The sequence below is a fragment of the Zootoca vivipara genome, chromosome 8 (assembly GCF_963506605.1).
Source record: "Zootoca vivipara chromosome 8, rZooViv1.1, whole genome shotgun sequence".
Lineage (NCBI taxonomy): Eukaryota > Metazoa > Chordata > Lepidosauria > Squamata > Lacertidae > Zootoca > Zootoca vivipara.
The window spans coordinates 528,397-544,920 of record NC_083283.1 but is presented as its reverse complement, the minus strand read 5'-3'; the positions used below and the strand labels follow the sequence as shown (position 1 = coordinate 544,920).

The 16,524-nt window shown below is 53.3% G+C and overlaps 1 protein-coding gene across 1 annotated transcript in view; it reads right to left on the bottom strand.

Annotated features, from left to right (window-relative positions):
- Positions 1–16,317, bottom strand: part of GRINA (glutamate ionotropic receptor NMDA type subunit associated protein 1) — a 32,263-nt gene extending 15,946 nt beyond the window's left edge. The window contains exon 1 of the mRNA XM_035124644.2: positions 16,224–16,317. The gene's annotated coding sequence lies outside the window, so the exon portion shown is untranslated. The remainder of the gene's footprint in view (positions 1–16,223) is intronic.
- Between the last annotated feature and the right edge of the window lie 207 nt (positions 16,318–16,524).

Below are 16,524 nucleotides of genomic sequence, written 5' to 3'. Positions count from 1 at the left end.
CATCCCAGTACAGCTGAACTTCCACCTCTCTCTTGCCTACACCCAGCTGGCCAGCAACATCTCTGGCTACCGATGCCCAGCCGTCACACGGTTGCTGAACCACTTGAAGAGGCTGGAGAGGAAACGTATTACGTGGAGCACTTTGGCCACTCAGACCAAGCTGGACTCCCAACTCCCTTTGGCCATGCTGGCTGGGGGGGGGGTGACGGGAATTGCAGCCCCACATCTGGAGGGGACCAGGTTGGGGGAGGCCGAGCAAGGAAACAAGGGACGCTCCGCACACGTCCTGTTTCCGTCCTGCAGTGGCCGACTAGAGGAGAACAGCCATAGGACTGGAATAACTTGCAGACACTCACAGCTGATAAGCTCTACTATAATTGGAAGAAGAATAACTACAGTATTTGCAACTGATTTCCTCATGTTAGTTTCTTCTTTTGAGGTTAAATGTGACCAGATTTTACTTTCCTTTTGCACATGTGCCAAGTTTGTTAGGACCATGTCCTTGTCTGAGTTGGAGGAACAGCAGCAGCTGCGGCAGACAGGGAGCAGCTGCCCCTCCAGTTCCTGCTGCTGCGCCCCCCCCCCTTGGACAAGGCTCCTTTTTGCCCCCTCAAGTTCAACCTCCCCTGTGACCAAGGTCATCTGCCCTGGAGCAATGCTGTCGGCTGCAGCCCTGGGAACCTACAGAGTCCAGCCTGGCCGCAGAAGACAATGACCCCACACTAGTCATTTCCAGCAAGGGAGGGTCACGGCGGATTTTCCTTGGGAATCACCAAGGCCTTAAGAACATTCTAGCAGTAAGAAGGCAGTGCCCTGAGTTTTCTTGTTCCCCTCTTCCCTCGACATTTTCCCTTTTGTGTTGCGGCACCTGACATCTTCACCATCTGGAGGCACATCCTTGGATCTCGACTGTTTTCACACACGAATCCCCCATCCTGTAGAATTCTATCTGTTGTATTTTATCTGCAGAATCAGAATGAATTTCAGGAACCAAAATGCTTTTTTCTGTGCAGCTTGAGCAGGAGCAGTGAACAAAGTTATAGCTAATATATATATAAAAGGATATATAAAATATATAAAAGGATGTCATATAGAGGAGGGAGAAAGGTTGTTTTCTGCTGCTCCAGAGAAGCGGACACGGAGCAACGGATTCAAACTACAAGAAAGAAGATTCCACCTAAACATTAGGAAGAACTTCCTGACAGTAAGATCTGTTCGGCAGTGGAATTTGCTACCAAGGAGTGTGGTGGAGTCTCCTTCTTTGGAGGTCTTTAAGCAGAGGCTTGACAGCCATCTGTCAGGAATGCTTTGATGGTGTTTCCTGCTTGGCAGGGGGTTGGACTGGATGGCCCTTGTGGTCTCTTCCAACTCTATGATTCTATGATTCTATAATTATTGCCGCTTGTCTTCAATTACCTCCACCCCCGGCCCTGCTCACAGTTGTGAAGAATATTCTTATGTTATGAATGGTCCTTGTCACCATGAAGAAAAAGAGGTAGGAATAGGCCAGTGTATAAGCTGACTGTCCCTGGGCCAAGTGAGTTTTCTTCTTTAAGTTCTCAAAGTTCTTAACTGAGCTCAGGATTGTCCTTTGAACTAGCCGGATGTTTAACTGAGAATCGATCACAGTCAGTCCATCCATTGAAAAATAAGACTTTGCTCTTGCCCCCAAATGGCAATTAAGACATTCTGTTTTGGCGACCCTAACCTTGGTTTAAAGAACCATTTTGGCACCTAACTTATATATCCGAGTTTCTAACACTGATCAAGTGCCATCATTTAATTAAGCTCTGCATGAAGAAGGATTTTATTGGATTGGTCCTCAATTTTCCAACATTCAGTTTCATTGGATGTCCATGAGTTCTGGTATTACCGGTAGGTGAGAGAGGGGGGAAACATTTCTCTACCCACTTTCCGCATGCCATGCCATGCCATGATATTACAAACTTCTATCATGTTGCTTTTCTTTAAACTGAAAAGTCCCCAGTACTGCAGCTTTTCTCCATGGGGACTCCATCCCCTTTGATTGGACTTTCCTGAACCTTTTCCGACTACGCTATCCCTTTGGACGGGAGGCAACCCAAACTGTACAGTTGCACCATAGATTTGCATATCAGCATTACAATATCGGCAGTTTTACTTGCAATTTCAACGGTCCCTGCCAGTTCAGACCCCAGGAACATTGATGTGGAATTCACTTTCTACCACTCTCTATTTGGAGGACTGTCCAATTATTCCTGCTCTTTGCTTCCTGGTCCTTGACCCACTTCTGATCCACGAGACGCCCTCTCCTCTTGTTCCACCTCAGCGGCACACCTCCCATTTCAAAGGGTAGCAGCTGTTTCCTTCTTTCCCCTCTAAAAGTCAAATATCCCCAACACCCAGGTGGGAAGAGAGGGTGCTGAAGCCTATCAGATGCTCCCCCCCCCCCGTTGCCCTTTTTCTTCTAAACCAGGGGTCAGCAAGGTTTACCTCCCCTGGGCCAGTTCACTCCAGCGGAGATCCTTCTGTGGGCCAGATCGTGCCTGCGCTCGCGATTTCCGGCACCTATGTCTGCGCAGACATGATGTCCCCGTGCCATGCTGCGCAGGGACTCACTGAGTGGGCTGCTCGGTTCGGGGGCGGCTCGTGGGCCGGTTAAACGACCCCTGTGGGCCGCTTGTGGCCCATGGGCCTTAGGTTGCCGACCCCTGTTCTAAACTCTTCCCAATGTACTTTCTGAATTAAAGTCCTGTTGGCTTTCCCCAAATGAGCTTGGCCAGGGACCTATCCTCATGCCTCCACGGTACCCCCAAAGAGATCCCCTGGGCAGTTCCTCATCTCCTTGAGAAATAGATAAAGTCTGGACCAGGGGTCCCCAAACTAAGGCCCGGGGGCCGGATGCGACCCAATCGCCTTCTAAATCCGGCCCACGGACGGTCTGGGAAGCAGCATGTTTTTACACGAGTAGAATGTGTCCTTTTGTTTAAAATGCATCTCTGGGTTATTTGTGGGGCATAGGAATTCATTCATATATATTTTTCAAAATATAGTCCGGCCCTCCACAAGGTCTGAGGGACAGTGGACCGGCCCCCTGCTGGAAAAGTTTGCTGACCCCTGGTCTGGACAGTCCTCTTCATCCAGCAGCAATGCCCCCACCCCCCACTTTCAAGCTGTCATTCTGGGCACCTCTGGACTGTTGCATGCCTGCTTGGGCATCAGGTAACCACTCCCAAGGCTGCAAGGTCACTCGGCCGCCCCCTCCTCCCCACAAGGGCACTGTCTCTCTCTAGAGATGGGATCCCATAGGAACTGCAACAGGGCAGCACCCTAAGGAGGGGGAAAGAAGGACTCCTGGGTGGAAGAGACAGAAGTGAGCAGAGCAGCCCCTCCTTCCCTGATGCCGCCGCCACCACAAACCTCTTCATGGTGCAAAATGGAAAGGAGGGAGGGGGAGAGAGAGAGAGAGAGAGAGAGAGAGAGAGAGAGAGAGAGCGCTGAACTACCGATTAGTACTAATAGTTTTAGTTACTGCAGAGCAGCAGGTGACTTATAAGAGCATCAGAGTCATCCCCAAGATCAGCTCCTCCACACACAGCAACGCAGCATAGACAGCCAGGCTGGGACTGGCATTCAAGGAGCAAGCTCAGTTTGGGTGTTTAAAATAATGTGGCGGAGGGGATCGAGGCCGCTAGATTTCCCTCCCAAAGAAAGCCACTCCCTATCAGAAACTGCACCCCCCCCCCTGCTTCCTTGAGGTGATTTCCAGTCAGGGACACAGAAGGGAGGGTTAAATGCCCCCACCCCGTTTGCCATGCCCCATTCTGACTTTCCAAACTCGGATGCTGGGCAGTTAACATCTTGTCTACCTTGGATCAGAGACGGAGGGGAGGGAATGGGAATGGGAACAAGCCTGGATTCAGGAAAGGGCCAGATTCCCAGTTCAAAGGGCAGGGCAGCTTTCTGTTCAGCTCTGAGTCGGCCTTTTGCCCACAGGGATGCCAGGGCCCAGGTGGGGCAATGACACCAAGGAGGGATACCGGAACAGTTCAAGGCCACCAGGCAAGGCTGGCCTAATCCTGCTGATGATCCTAGGGGTCAAATGTCCTCCTGCCTCTCCCCGCACCGGGTGCGTCACTCCACTCTGGCTAAGGCAGCGCGTTGGAGGAAATCTGAGCTGTTTAACTGGAACCTAATGCAAGCTTTCATCAGATACTCCCGGGTCCCTGTGTAAGTGAAGAAAACAAGGACTCCACCGTGTCTTGGCGGCTGCCTGAGTGGCACACAGATTCCCACCCCCCTCCCCGGTCAGGTTGTGGATGGTCCTAAATATATGCTAAAATGCACATTCCATCTTCCAGCTCTTAAGGAGTTTTCAAGGTGACGAACCATGACAGATTCAAAACAAGCCTTGTTTGCGAGTGATGCCAAGCCATGGTTCATTTCACCTATGGTTTTGCTTGATCACCCAAACCCTGCTCAGGGGCTTAGCTATGGTTTGTTGTCGGCTTACAACCATGGTTTCTGTCAACTGTGGCTTGATGTCATGGGCCAGCCCCCACACTCTTCCCTGACACAGAGCAAAAGCAGCTGTAAACAGAACAAACGTGGGGGAAAGAAGCAACTTGCAGGGGCAGGTTCTTGGTCTGCTAAACCGTGGCTTGGCACTATGTGTGACCCAGCGAAGAAGTCGGTCAACAAAAGCAACAGCAAAAGCAGGCAGGCGATCCATGAAACGCAGCTGGACGAGAGCAGCCCAGGAGCAAAAGACACGGAGTGACCTAATTAAATGCTCACAAGAGGACAAAAAACATGTTAGCCTTGTGCCTCAAGTCCAGAGTCTGGGCACCAGCTGAGCCACAGTGGGAAGAGCACCCCAAAGCTCTCCATTATTAGGGCCCCCTCCCTTCCAAGGCACCCCTAAGCTATCTAAACCAAGGGACCACTATTTTCACACACTGCCCTCCCCACTTCTGAAGGTGTGTTGACTGGGAGGAGGAAGAGCCTGGAGAGGGCCTTCTGAGAAATACTTGAAAGACTGGGGCGGGATTAGGGGGGTGCAAGGGGTCCTCCGGATCTTGAGCTGCAGAGGGCTTCATGGGCCAAAAGCATCCCCTCGGCCTGAGCCTGAAAATGCACCGGAAGCTGCTCCACATTTGTTTCATGCTGGCAAGTGAGAGCCCCACCAGCTCCCATCCTGACCGCTGTCCTCTGGCAGCCTCAATGCCTGGGTGGCTCCTCGTGACTCAAGAGGCCGCTGGGGCCAGCCCTTACCTTGGGAGCACAACAGCAGCCTCCTTAGCTGCCAACCTGATCCTCATGGGGAAGAAGAACTGCTCCCAGCTCCCACCCCACCTCTTGGGGAGAGCTCAAGACCCCACAGGACCGAAAGCAGGGCAAAAGGGCAGCCTGCCTACCTGTGGGAAACAAGGAGCCTGTCAGTAATTCGGCCGTCCCAGGGGGCAGTTATGCGATTGCTCTCACAAATATGCGATTGCTCTCACAAACGTGATGAACAACACACAAGTCAGTAAATAAGGCTAAAGTGCTTTATTTACATATAAACAAATTGGGAGCTCTACATCATGGCTCCCTCTCTCTGGCATCACAGCCAGTAAAAAGAAAGAACAAAGGAACAACAGTCCCACGTAAACATCCTGTCTACGTCTCTTCCACTTTGTGGGAATGAAAACACATACAGTCATATGATACACAATAACCCTATGACTGCAGACGGGGAATGAATCCTAACAAACTCCCCCGATTTATGCCCTGTGCTGCAGTTCACCTTTGGAACTACCTGCAACTGGATTGGCATTGGCCATACCATCTTGCATTTCTGATAAGTCATGGCGTCATAGCTCTTTGACTATCAGGTACACACGCCCCTTTGGACGTGGTCCAGCTTCCTTCTCCAAGGAAAAAATGGTCTTTGCCCATGCAGCCTTTGGGCATGGTTCACTGTCTCTTGAGGACAAACTCTGTACCCTTCTCTGGACTCCGGGTTTTGAGACCTGTGGTGAGCTACTTACAACAGTGTAATCCAAACATCTGTGTTAGCAAACTCTTCAGCATACACATACCCTTGTGTGTCGAGCCGCCTACAAACAGCGCCATCTTTTAGCAACTGTGCTAGCAAACTCTTGCACTATGGCAGTGAAAACTCTTGTGAGCACATCTGCTGTTTATAACAGCGAAAAAACTTACTATGTAACAGAGCCAAGGGTGGCTGGGCTTCCCCCTCCAATTCCCAGAACCAGACCCCCCCTTTCCCTCGCTTCCCCCTCCCACCTGACCCACCACTGGGCTGGCACCTGCTCCCTGCCCTCCCTCAAATTATCCAGGACTTGCCCGTCCTGCCCAGCTGGCCAATGTGCTGTGCCACACACTCTCGAAGGACAAGCAACACCCCCAGCCCCGTGTGGAGCAGGCCGGACATTCCTCCGGGGGCAGGAGCTGCAGAGCAAAAAAACACTCCTGCTCCCCCACTTTTAACATTGAAAGCAATGCGGGAGACGGGGGAAGCATCTTCTCACATCCCTGCCAGGAAGCTCTCGCTTCTGGGGACCAGCGTGTGCCTGCCCTGGATCTCCAAGCTGAGCTGCTCCCATGAACACGCTGAGCAAAAGGCTGCCCTTCTCTTCTTCACCAACCAGGCTGGATCATCAGCATGTGCCTCTCCCTTCCCCCAGTGGGGTCAAATGACAGCCATAACAGTCCTTTCCCCTCTGCAGAATCCCAGCTGAGCACCGCAAAGCCGCCTTCTCTCCAGGGAAGCTGCTCTCCTGCTGCCACACTCTCTCTCTGCTCACCTCTGAACTGCTCCTCCATCTACTCAGGGGATCCAGCATCTACTCCCCTCAAGATGCAACGGAGGGGAGAGGGTGACCCTCTTGCCAAAATAGCAGCAGGAACCCATCCCTTACTGGCAGCGACAGACAAGACGCATATTGGGGGGGGGCACCCTCTTTACGCTTGGGCCTCAACGCCTTGCCAAAACAGCCCCTTGCAGGTGCTCCTGCAGGATCCTGGCAGCCCTGCCGGCACAAAGTCTAGAGCCTGCTTTAAGCGGCCGTGTGATCTGCCATTCCCGGAAACGGGCCCTGAGCTCCACCTCAAGTCCACCTCCTGAAATCAACAGGACTTCCCTCTGAGTAAACGATGCCCAGGATCAGGACGCAAAGCTCATTCTGGTTTTTGCTCCATTCAAAGAATCCCAAAGACATCGCAGATTCAAGGTGCACAATTTGCAAGCAGGGTGTGGTGGTTCAGCCGGGGTTGCCAGCTTACCAGGAAAGAGCAGCACACAGGGGCACCTGCTGTGGCCTTCCTGCTTCACTTCTTGCCAGGGCTGAGCAACAAACCAGGAAGTGCAATGAACCTTGGCTTCCTGTGACATACAAACTCTTGGTTGTGCTTTTGTTTCCCCCAGAAAGTCTAAATCACTAGCAGGCCTCAGACAGGGTCTTGTCGCTGCCTTGTAAGCCCAGGCTTGTTAGGGAGAAGCCAGCCAGGATCCCCGATTCCAGGATCACAGGAAGCGACAGTCAGTTCTCCAAGCAGTGGTGCATTAGCAGGAGTAGTTTTTACAAAAGTGTCACAGGCAAGAACTGGGGAGATCCAGGTTCAAATCACCACTTAGCCATGAAGCTGACTGGGTGAACATGAGTCAGTCTAGTCTCTCGGCCTGGTCTACCTCACAGGGTTGTTGTGAAAATAAAAGGGGCAAGGAAAAGTGGCATGATGTAAGTAAAATAAATTGTGGCTTTGTGCTCTGCTTCTTCCCCTCACATCTGGGGAAGGGTGGCCAGGCAGAAAGGACCGCCCGCCCCCCGCTTGCTCCCAAGTGGACACAGCTGTGCCAGTGCAAAGGTGGCCATGCCGGGCTGAGAGCACAGAGTGTGCAAGGAGGAGAAGGGGGGGTGTCACACAGTCTGGTTTGTGTGTCCTTTGAGGAGGCAGCGCTCTTCTGCCTTTGAGGAGCACAATCTGAACTACTGTATATGCGACAAGAAAAAGCCTATGAAATGGTTTATTGGCCCCAAACAGTAAATCTCTAGTGCTTGAGTAATTCAAGTTACTCAGATTAGAGGCGAAGGCTGTTTCCCTGGATAGACTGACAGGGACCAGATTGTCTCTTGGGCCTTGACTTTTGTTTTGCAAGACCAAGACAGCTGTTATGAAATGGGCAAATTGCACCCACCATGTGACACTTTCAGAGCTTTTTCACAATCAGTATTTAGCGTGACACTGTTTGCTCACTTTTTATGGGATATGCTAAACTTGTGCCTTCCCCATAACTATTTTGGACTTTCCCAGACCGCAGGAACTTGTCAGAAGAACAGATGAGGAGCACAGATCATAGAATCATAGAGTTGGAAGAGACCACAAGGGTCATCCAGTCCAACCACCTGCCAAGCAGGAAACACCATCAAAGCATTCTTGACATATGCCTGTCAAGCCTCTGCTTAAAGACCTCCAAAGGAGGAGACTCCACCACACTCATTGGCAGCAAATTCCACTGCCGAACAGCTCTTACTGTCAGGAAGTTCTTCCTAATGTTTAGGTGGAATCTGCTTTCTTGTAGTTTGAATCCATTGCTCCGTGTCCGCTTCTCTGGAGCAGCGGAAAACAACCTTTCTCCCTCCTCTATATGACATCCTTTGATATATTTGAACATGGCTATCATATCACCCCTTAACCTTCTCTTCTCCAGGCTAAACATACCCAGCTCCCTAAGCCGTTCCTCATAAGGCATCGTTTCCAGGCCTTTGACCATTTTGGTTGCCCTCTTCTGGACACGTTCCAGCTTGTCAGTATCCTTCTTGAACTGTGGTGCCCAGAACTGGACACAGTATTCCAGGTGAGGTCTGACCAGAGCAGAAGACAGTGGTACTATTACTTCCCTTGATCTAGATGCTATACTCCTATTGATGCAGCCCAGAATTGCATTGGCTTTTTTAGCTGCTGCATCACACTGTTGACTCATGTCAAGTTTGTGGTCTACCAAGACTCCTAGATCCTTTTCACATGTACTGCTCTCAAGCCAGGTGTCACCCATCCTGTATTTGTGCCTTTCATTTTTTATTTTTATTTTTGCCCAAGTGTAGTACTTTACATTTCTACCTGTTAAAATTCATCTTGTTTGCTTTGGCCCAGTTGTCTAATCTGTTAAGGTCATTCTGAAGTGTGATCCTGTCCTCTGGGGTATTAGCCACCCCTCCCAATTTGGTGTCATCTGCAAACTTGCTCAGGATGCCCTCAAGCCCATCATCCAAGTCATTGATAAAGATGTTGAACAAGACTGGGCCCAAGACAGAACCCTGTGGCACCCCACTAGTCACTTCTCTCCAGGATGAGGAGGAGCCATTGATGAGCACCCTTTGGGTTCGGTCAGTAAGCCAGTTACAAATCCACTGAATGGTAGCATTGTCTAGCCCGCATTTTACCAGCTTCTTTACAAGAATATCATGGGGCACCTTGTCAAAGGCCTTGCTGAAATCAAGATAGGCTACATCCACAGCGTTCCCTTCATATACCAGGCTTGTAATTCTGTCAAAAAATGAGATCAGATTAGTCTGACATGACCTATTTTTCAGAAACCCATGCTGACTTTTAGTGATCCCAGCGTTCCTTTCTAGGTGCTCACAGACCGTTTGCTTAATGATCTGCTCTAGAATCTTTCCTGGTATTGATGTCAGGCTGACTGGGCGGTAATTGTTTGGGTCCTCTCTTTCCCCCTTTTTGAAAATAGGGACAAGATCTGCCAGGGTAGATGTCCTTAGCATCTGTCTTTTTTAAAAAGGCACGGCTTTGATGGAGTGTCGGCAGACTGAACCCACCGCAGTTCAGCACAGGTCCATTTCAACATTGGTGGGGGACACGTATGATTCCATTTTTGTTCTTTTGATTCAACACCTCTTTCATTTAAAAAAGGCGGGAGGGAAAATGTTAACCATGATTAAAAGTTTTCTTTTAAAAATTAAAACAGGGTCGTAAAATGAACCCCCACAGGGGTTCCGGTAAATGTGTGCTGGGGTGCAAAGCCCCCCCCCCTGCAGCAGATGTACCTTGTGTGAACAGAAGATAGCAGGCAGAGTCAGCACTCCCCGCAGTATGAGAAGGCCACTGCAGCTCTCCTCCTCGCAGCTGGCAATGCAGCAGCAAGGATTGGGCAGCATGGGGAGGAGGCAGCTGAAGGAAGCCGCTTAAGCCGTGGCAGGGAAGGTGGCCCTTGAGCATGGATTGAAGGAAACAAAAGGGGGAGACACCTTCCCAGAAACAAGGCAAGGCAGAGCAGACCCCAGATAATCAGGAAGGGCAAACAGATGAGCGAAGGAGGAATTCTGCATGGAATCTCTTGCTCAAGGACCCCAGATAGCAGCAGCAGCCCATGATAACGCCCTAGCAAATTGGGGGAGGAGAGGTTGCTCCCTCCCCCCCTTCAGACCAAACAGGGGGGCTAGTGAGGGTGCACAGAGAAGATGCCAGGCTGTGCCAGCAGCAAGGGACAAGTTAGTCCCCTTTTGCAGTCCAGAGCTATGGGCACAGCTTGGTTGTGCCACTTAGCCAGAAGCTGCAAGGTGGAAGGGAGGAGAGCAGCATTTTGCCCCCCCCCACCCGCCCCCCTCTCCTCAGTCCCCATTCCTACGGTAGCACTTGCTGGCTTCTGTCAGCAACTGGGAGGGGGCCAGGCAGCTGTGATAGAAAAGGAAACTTGGCCTCCAATGCTTCCCCAGAGAACGGAAACAAGGCCAGGATAGTGCAGGTTGGCTGGGGGAGGGGGGAGGCTTGGGGGGGGGGCTGCAGCTGGCCACGGAAAAAAGGCCCCTGCTCCCTGGCCCAAGAGGGACCCCAAAGAAGCCCCCTAGGCACCCAAAGGGGTTTCCTTTCCCCATCCCCATCGAGGGTGCTCCTCCAGGCTCACTAAGAATGGATTGTGGCGGACTGGGAACAGGGCGGGGGGGGGGAGGGAGGCACCCCCAGCCACCTGGGAAGGAAGGAACCCTTGCTGGTGCCACATGCAGAGCCAGCCAGGAAGTCACTCCAGCAGAGACGCCACACCCAAATGGGACAGCCTGGAAGGAGGCCAGCCAAAGACACACACACACACACACACACACACACACACACACACACACACACCGACTGTGTGTGTGTCAAGCATCCCAGTGACATCCTGGCCGGCCAAGGGGGCACCTGCCCCCCCCCACCGTTGCTGCCGCTGTGTCACCGGGCTCTGCATCTGCGCAGGGCACACGGAGACCCCTACGGGTGGCAGCGCCTGCCGACAATGGGGGTGGGGGCTGCCGCGTCCCCTCCTCCTTCCCCCCCCGCCCGTAATCCGCTTTGAGTTTAAGGCGTCCTAATTCCCCGCCGGGCCTATTTCTGGCCTCGGCGGCCCTAATCCCTTCGCTCGGCCCACCCAGCATGGGGAGGGGGCGCCGAGATGCCCTGGGCCGAATCAGCCACCATGAGCGGGGTGGGGGGGCACAGCGAAGGCCAGGCTCGCAGGAAACCTCCGTGGGGACCTTGGATCTTTCCGCATCACCAAAACAACAGAAACCCCAAGGGCCCCCTTCCCCCCTCCAAAGGGCAAAAGCAACATCAGCTGCCCCCTCTTTTTAAAGGCGAGGTTTGCAGCAGGGGGACGTGGCAACCGATTCTGGGGGTGGGGGTTGTTTCTGCAAAGGTGGATAAGCCATCACCAAGGGAAGCTCTAGCAGCGAAGTTCCCTGGTCCAGCTATAATAAATAATAATAATAATATCATTTATACCCCGCCCATCTGGCTGGGTTTCCCCAGCCACTCTGGGCGGCTTCCAACAGAAATATTAAAGTACAACAATTCATTAAACATTAAAAGCTTCCCTAAACAGGGCTGCCTTCAGATGTCCTCTAAAAGTCTGGTAGTTGTTTTTCTCTTTGACATCTGATGGGAGAGCGTTCCACAGGGCGGGTGCCACTACCGAGAAGGCCCTCTGCCTAGTTCCCTGTAACTTGGCTTCTCGCAGCGAGGGAACCGCCAGAAGACCCTCGGCGCTGGACCTCAGTGTCTGGGCAGAATGATGGGGGTGGAGACGCTCCTTCAGGTATACTGGACCGAGGCCGTTTAGGGCTTTAAAGGTCAGCACCAACACTTTGAATTGTGCTCGGAAACGTACTGTCCCTCTGCTGCCCAGCGCCCCCGCGAGGGCTCTTGGTTCCTGCCTGCGCATCTCTTCCAGGAGCCAGAGCGGGTCGCCTCCTCTGCTGGGCCTGCGGAGAGCGGCCTTTCTCTCCAAGCCAAACCCAGTCCTGGTGCTTTTCATTAGGGACTGAGATTGAAAGGCCACTGAAAGGCAGTTAAAGACCAATTCTTGGGGTGTGCCACCTGCCGCCTGAGAAAGCAGCAGCCTGGCCAGGGGGAGACTGCAGGGCCAGTCTGGGACAGAGGCCTGGCAACACACACACACACACAAACCCGCAAACTCAAACAAAGGGAGCAAGGCCACAGCAGCTCTTCTGCAGGAAGGGCCCAGCCAGCAGAACAGGATGACCCACACAGAGATGCTCCAAGGGGCACACAGCCCGTCCTCCTCCCAAGGGGCAAGAGCCCCACTCTGTACCTCCTCTCATGCCCTGGGCAGAAGGACCAGCCTCACACAGCGGCTGAAGGCTCAAGTCATACCAGTGGGGGGGACCCCCTTTCTGTGGCCCCAGAGGCCCCCCTTCAAGTGCAGGGTTCCGGAGAACTCAGGGGTTGAGGGAGGAAAGGGGCTTTTTTGTTATGATTTCACCTCACAACTCTGTGTCTTGCACTCTAGAAAATGTTGCTTTGAGACCAAGATGACAGATGCCAAGAGCCAATTCAGAAATGTGCTATGTGATGTCCTGCAATGTGGAAACCGGCCAAGAGACTTCAGGGAACCGACTAGCACCTAAACCCCAAATCCAGCCTCCTCACCTAGAAAGAAACCAAACCAGAACAGAGCCGGACGGACGGGCGTCCTCCCCTTAGAACAGGCACCCCCAACCTGCGGCCCTCCAGATGTTTTGGCCTACAACTCCCATGATCCCTAGCTAACAGGACCAGTGGTCAGGGATGATGGGAATTGTAGTCCAAAACATCTGGAGGGCCGAAGGTTGGCGATGCCTGCCTTAGAAGCACCTCCACATCCAACACAATAGATTCTCCGGCGCTCCAGGCCAAGGAGCGTCCCTCACTCCCCTGAGATGGAACGTTTTATGCTCGCTAATATACGACAACACATTTTGCGGGGTTGTGCATTGACGCCGTGCATGAAAAGCAGCCCCATTTAGCACACTGAGTGTGTGACTCCGCTCTTCCCTCAGAGCGATCCATGCCCAAGAAGATATTCCCCACCCTCGAGAGCGCAGCATGTTCAGTGTCATCACAGGGGAACACCCCAGAATTCTCTTCTGCAATCTGGAGAGCAACAGCCCCTCGCTTTATCTGTGGCAAAGATCCATCCCTCACTCTCTGTCTTGCATGGTGCGCCTGGAACACTTCTTGTGCCTGAAGAAGAGTTCAGGATAGTCTGAAACCTCTCTCAGACTGACCCCATAAAATGTGGCCTCGCTCCCTTGGGGTCCTTTGCTCTGTGGGACCAGCGAACTTGCCAAGGACCTTCAGCTGCTCTGGGTGACCCACTTGGGGTCCCAGCTCTACAACTCCTTGAAAGGCAGACTCAGCTTCCATCAGGGACCCCAGCCCGGGGTGGGCTGCTCGGCCATCCCCCAGCTGCAGCTCAGGTGCCCCTTCCTCCTCCTAGGGGAAGGCCCAGGAGCTGGGAGGGGGCAGCAGCCTCCTCTTCCCAAACACTGAGCAAGACAACCTTCTGGTGCAGCAGCAGCAGCAGTCCTGCCCTGCCCCACAGGGCACCCAGGGGCCACCGCCACACGTACCCAAGTCATCTGGGCCCTGGGCCAGCGTTGAGGGCTGGGCTGGAGCTTATTTAAGCCGGCTGCAATGCAGACTGGAAGGGCCAAAGCATTTCGCAGACCCCAGCTCACTGCTGAACCGTGGGGCCTTGCAGCCACTTCCCCACTAGCCAACTTGGCAGGCCAAGACCCTTTGCTCCCTCCCACCCAGCCAGCGCTGAACAAGAGGCAGCTGCTGCATTTGGGACACACATCAGGCTCCCCCAGCTACATGGAGGACATGTGCCAAAGCCCAAGCACTGAGCACAGAGGCTCTAATCCTGCCTGCCCACTTCGTGGAGCTCAGAGCACCAAGGAGGAACTGGGCAGGTGCCCACCATGACTGTAGCACAGGATGGTGGGGGGCACACTGGTACTCTCCAGCAGATGTTGTGAATGGCACCTGCCCTCCCCTCTGAGGCCAAGCCCCCTGGGGCAAATGGGAGTTGTGGTCTGACACATTCGAAGGCACCCTTGCCAGTCAACTCTCCTCTCTCACAGCAAACCCGTGTGGTGGGGCAAGGCTGTTTACAAAGATGTTTATTCGGCTTTACGCCCATCATGAAACACAACAAATTAAATCAAATAAAACAGCGGACTCGTACAAGCCACAAATAATATAACACAATTCACAGCTCACAAGGACAAATATTAACAATTCAAAAAGAAAAGTTTAAGATTATGATTAAAAATTTAGGCACTACGCTAAAATCAATATCTGATGTCATTATAGAAAATTCTTATAACTATAAATAATCAGCTAACATTCCATTCCGCCTCTTGTACGAGAGGACGGCTGTTAGGAATTTAGCAACCTGTAGAGTAATATAAGGGTCCACATCTTGAAGAACCCAGGCAAGCTGTAGGTCAACTGGTTTGTCAGCCATAGGCTGGATTATGGAGTTTAGTATACTAGCACGAGCCGAACTGTACATAGGGCAGATAAACATAACATGATGTAGAGATTCAGATGTTTTAATTTCACAAGCACACATTGAAGAGACTTGGCCCTTAGTAAATCTATGTTTCAGCACGTTTGTTGGAAAAACATTGAACCTAGCTTTAATGAAGCTATATTGGTGAGATGCGGCCGTAAGCGATGTTAAATAGGACGGAGCACGGTAAATAGGGGTTATGCCGAAATTTAGTGTATAAATCTAAGGCTGGGGCAAGGCTGAGTGTGACTCCTGCAAGGCCAAGCCAGGAGGGGGTCAGCTAGTGCGGGGGGGTGGGTGGGTGGGCTGTGTCCTGCCTTCTTCAAAGCTGTCAGCTGCCCAGGGGGACAGAGGGGCAGATCGAGGATATATAGACGAAGAACCAACACCAGGAACCAAAGGACTTCTTTTCCCTCCTGGCTTCTTCCTCTCACACCCCACACACAGCCTGGGGTTTATTATCCTATTCCCTGAAGACCCACCTGGTGCCACGACCCTCCTTCCCTCCACCCGCCTTCTAAAAAAGACAAAGAGGCCTCTTCCCAAAGACATCAAGGAAATTTACAAATCATTCCACTCGGAACAAACAAAAGGAAAACGAAAAGCCAGAGAGCAGGGGGGCCAACTTGAATAAAATATTGGGGGGGGGGCAGGTAAGCCCAGTCCCACATAATCGATCACAAGGCACGGTTCATGCACACCATTTGACTGCGAATGTCCATTAACTGGGGGGAAGCTTCTCAAATATTTTAGGGGGGGCAGGGACCTCGGCCCCTAGGAGTTGGCTCCAATGCCAGAAAGTCTTCAATTCTGCATTTCATTTGGGCCAGGTTTCATTTACGATTTAATCCCCTATTTTCGCGGGGGGGGGCACTGCCTCTGCTCTGATGCTGCTCAGGCCGCGCTGGGTGTTTTTCACACCGCCTGCCCTGGGCTCCATCCATGCTTCCTCCGCGCCGACGGAGCCCCTCCAGAGCTCCCGCCCCACCGCATTGCAGGCCTCCCGGGAGAGCCAAAGAGGCTGAGCCCCCTACCGGCCATCGGCGCCCCCCCCGGAGGAGGCTCGACTCCGGCCTCGCTTTCCAGCCCCGGACGCCGCGGGACAGCTCCACGGCCCCCGCCCGACAAAGCACCAAGACCAGGACCCCCATTGCCGGAATGGGGGGGGGGCGACCAGGTAAGGCGACGGGGCTCCCGCCCCAAGGCATCCCTCCCCCGGCGGCAGTTTGCATCCGTCTCCCTCCCGCGGCTCCTCCGGACCGTAGCATCACCTCCCCCCACCCCCGCGGCTTAGGATTCCGCTGCTCCCGAGGGCCGCGCAGCCCCCGCCGCAGCGCTGCTGGGAACCGGGCTTGCCCCCCCCCTCCTCCGCCGCCGCGGCGCTCACCTGACGGGCTTCGGCGCAGCTCCGCGGCTCGCCTGGCGCAGCTCGGCGTCTAGGGACGGCGGCGCTGCGGGGGGGGGGCTTTCCTGCCGGGCGGGGGCGGAGCGTCAGGAGGGGGCGTGGCCAGGAGTCGAAATGCAGCAGGGGGAGGGGGAGGCGCAGCGGCACAGGCCGACCAGAAAGAGACCCCCACGCACCCACCCCCTCGGAGAGGCTTGCTGCAGCTCTGGATTCCGGGCAAGGGAAAGCGCACCTTGGAGGCAGGTTGTGCCACGAGCCCGGCGGCCGCTGGATCCAACCCAAA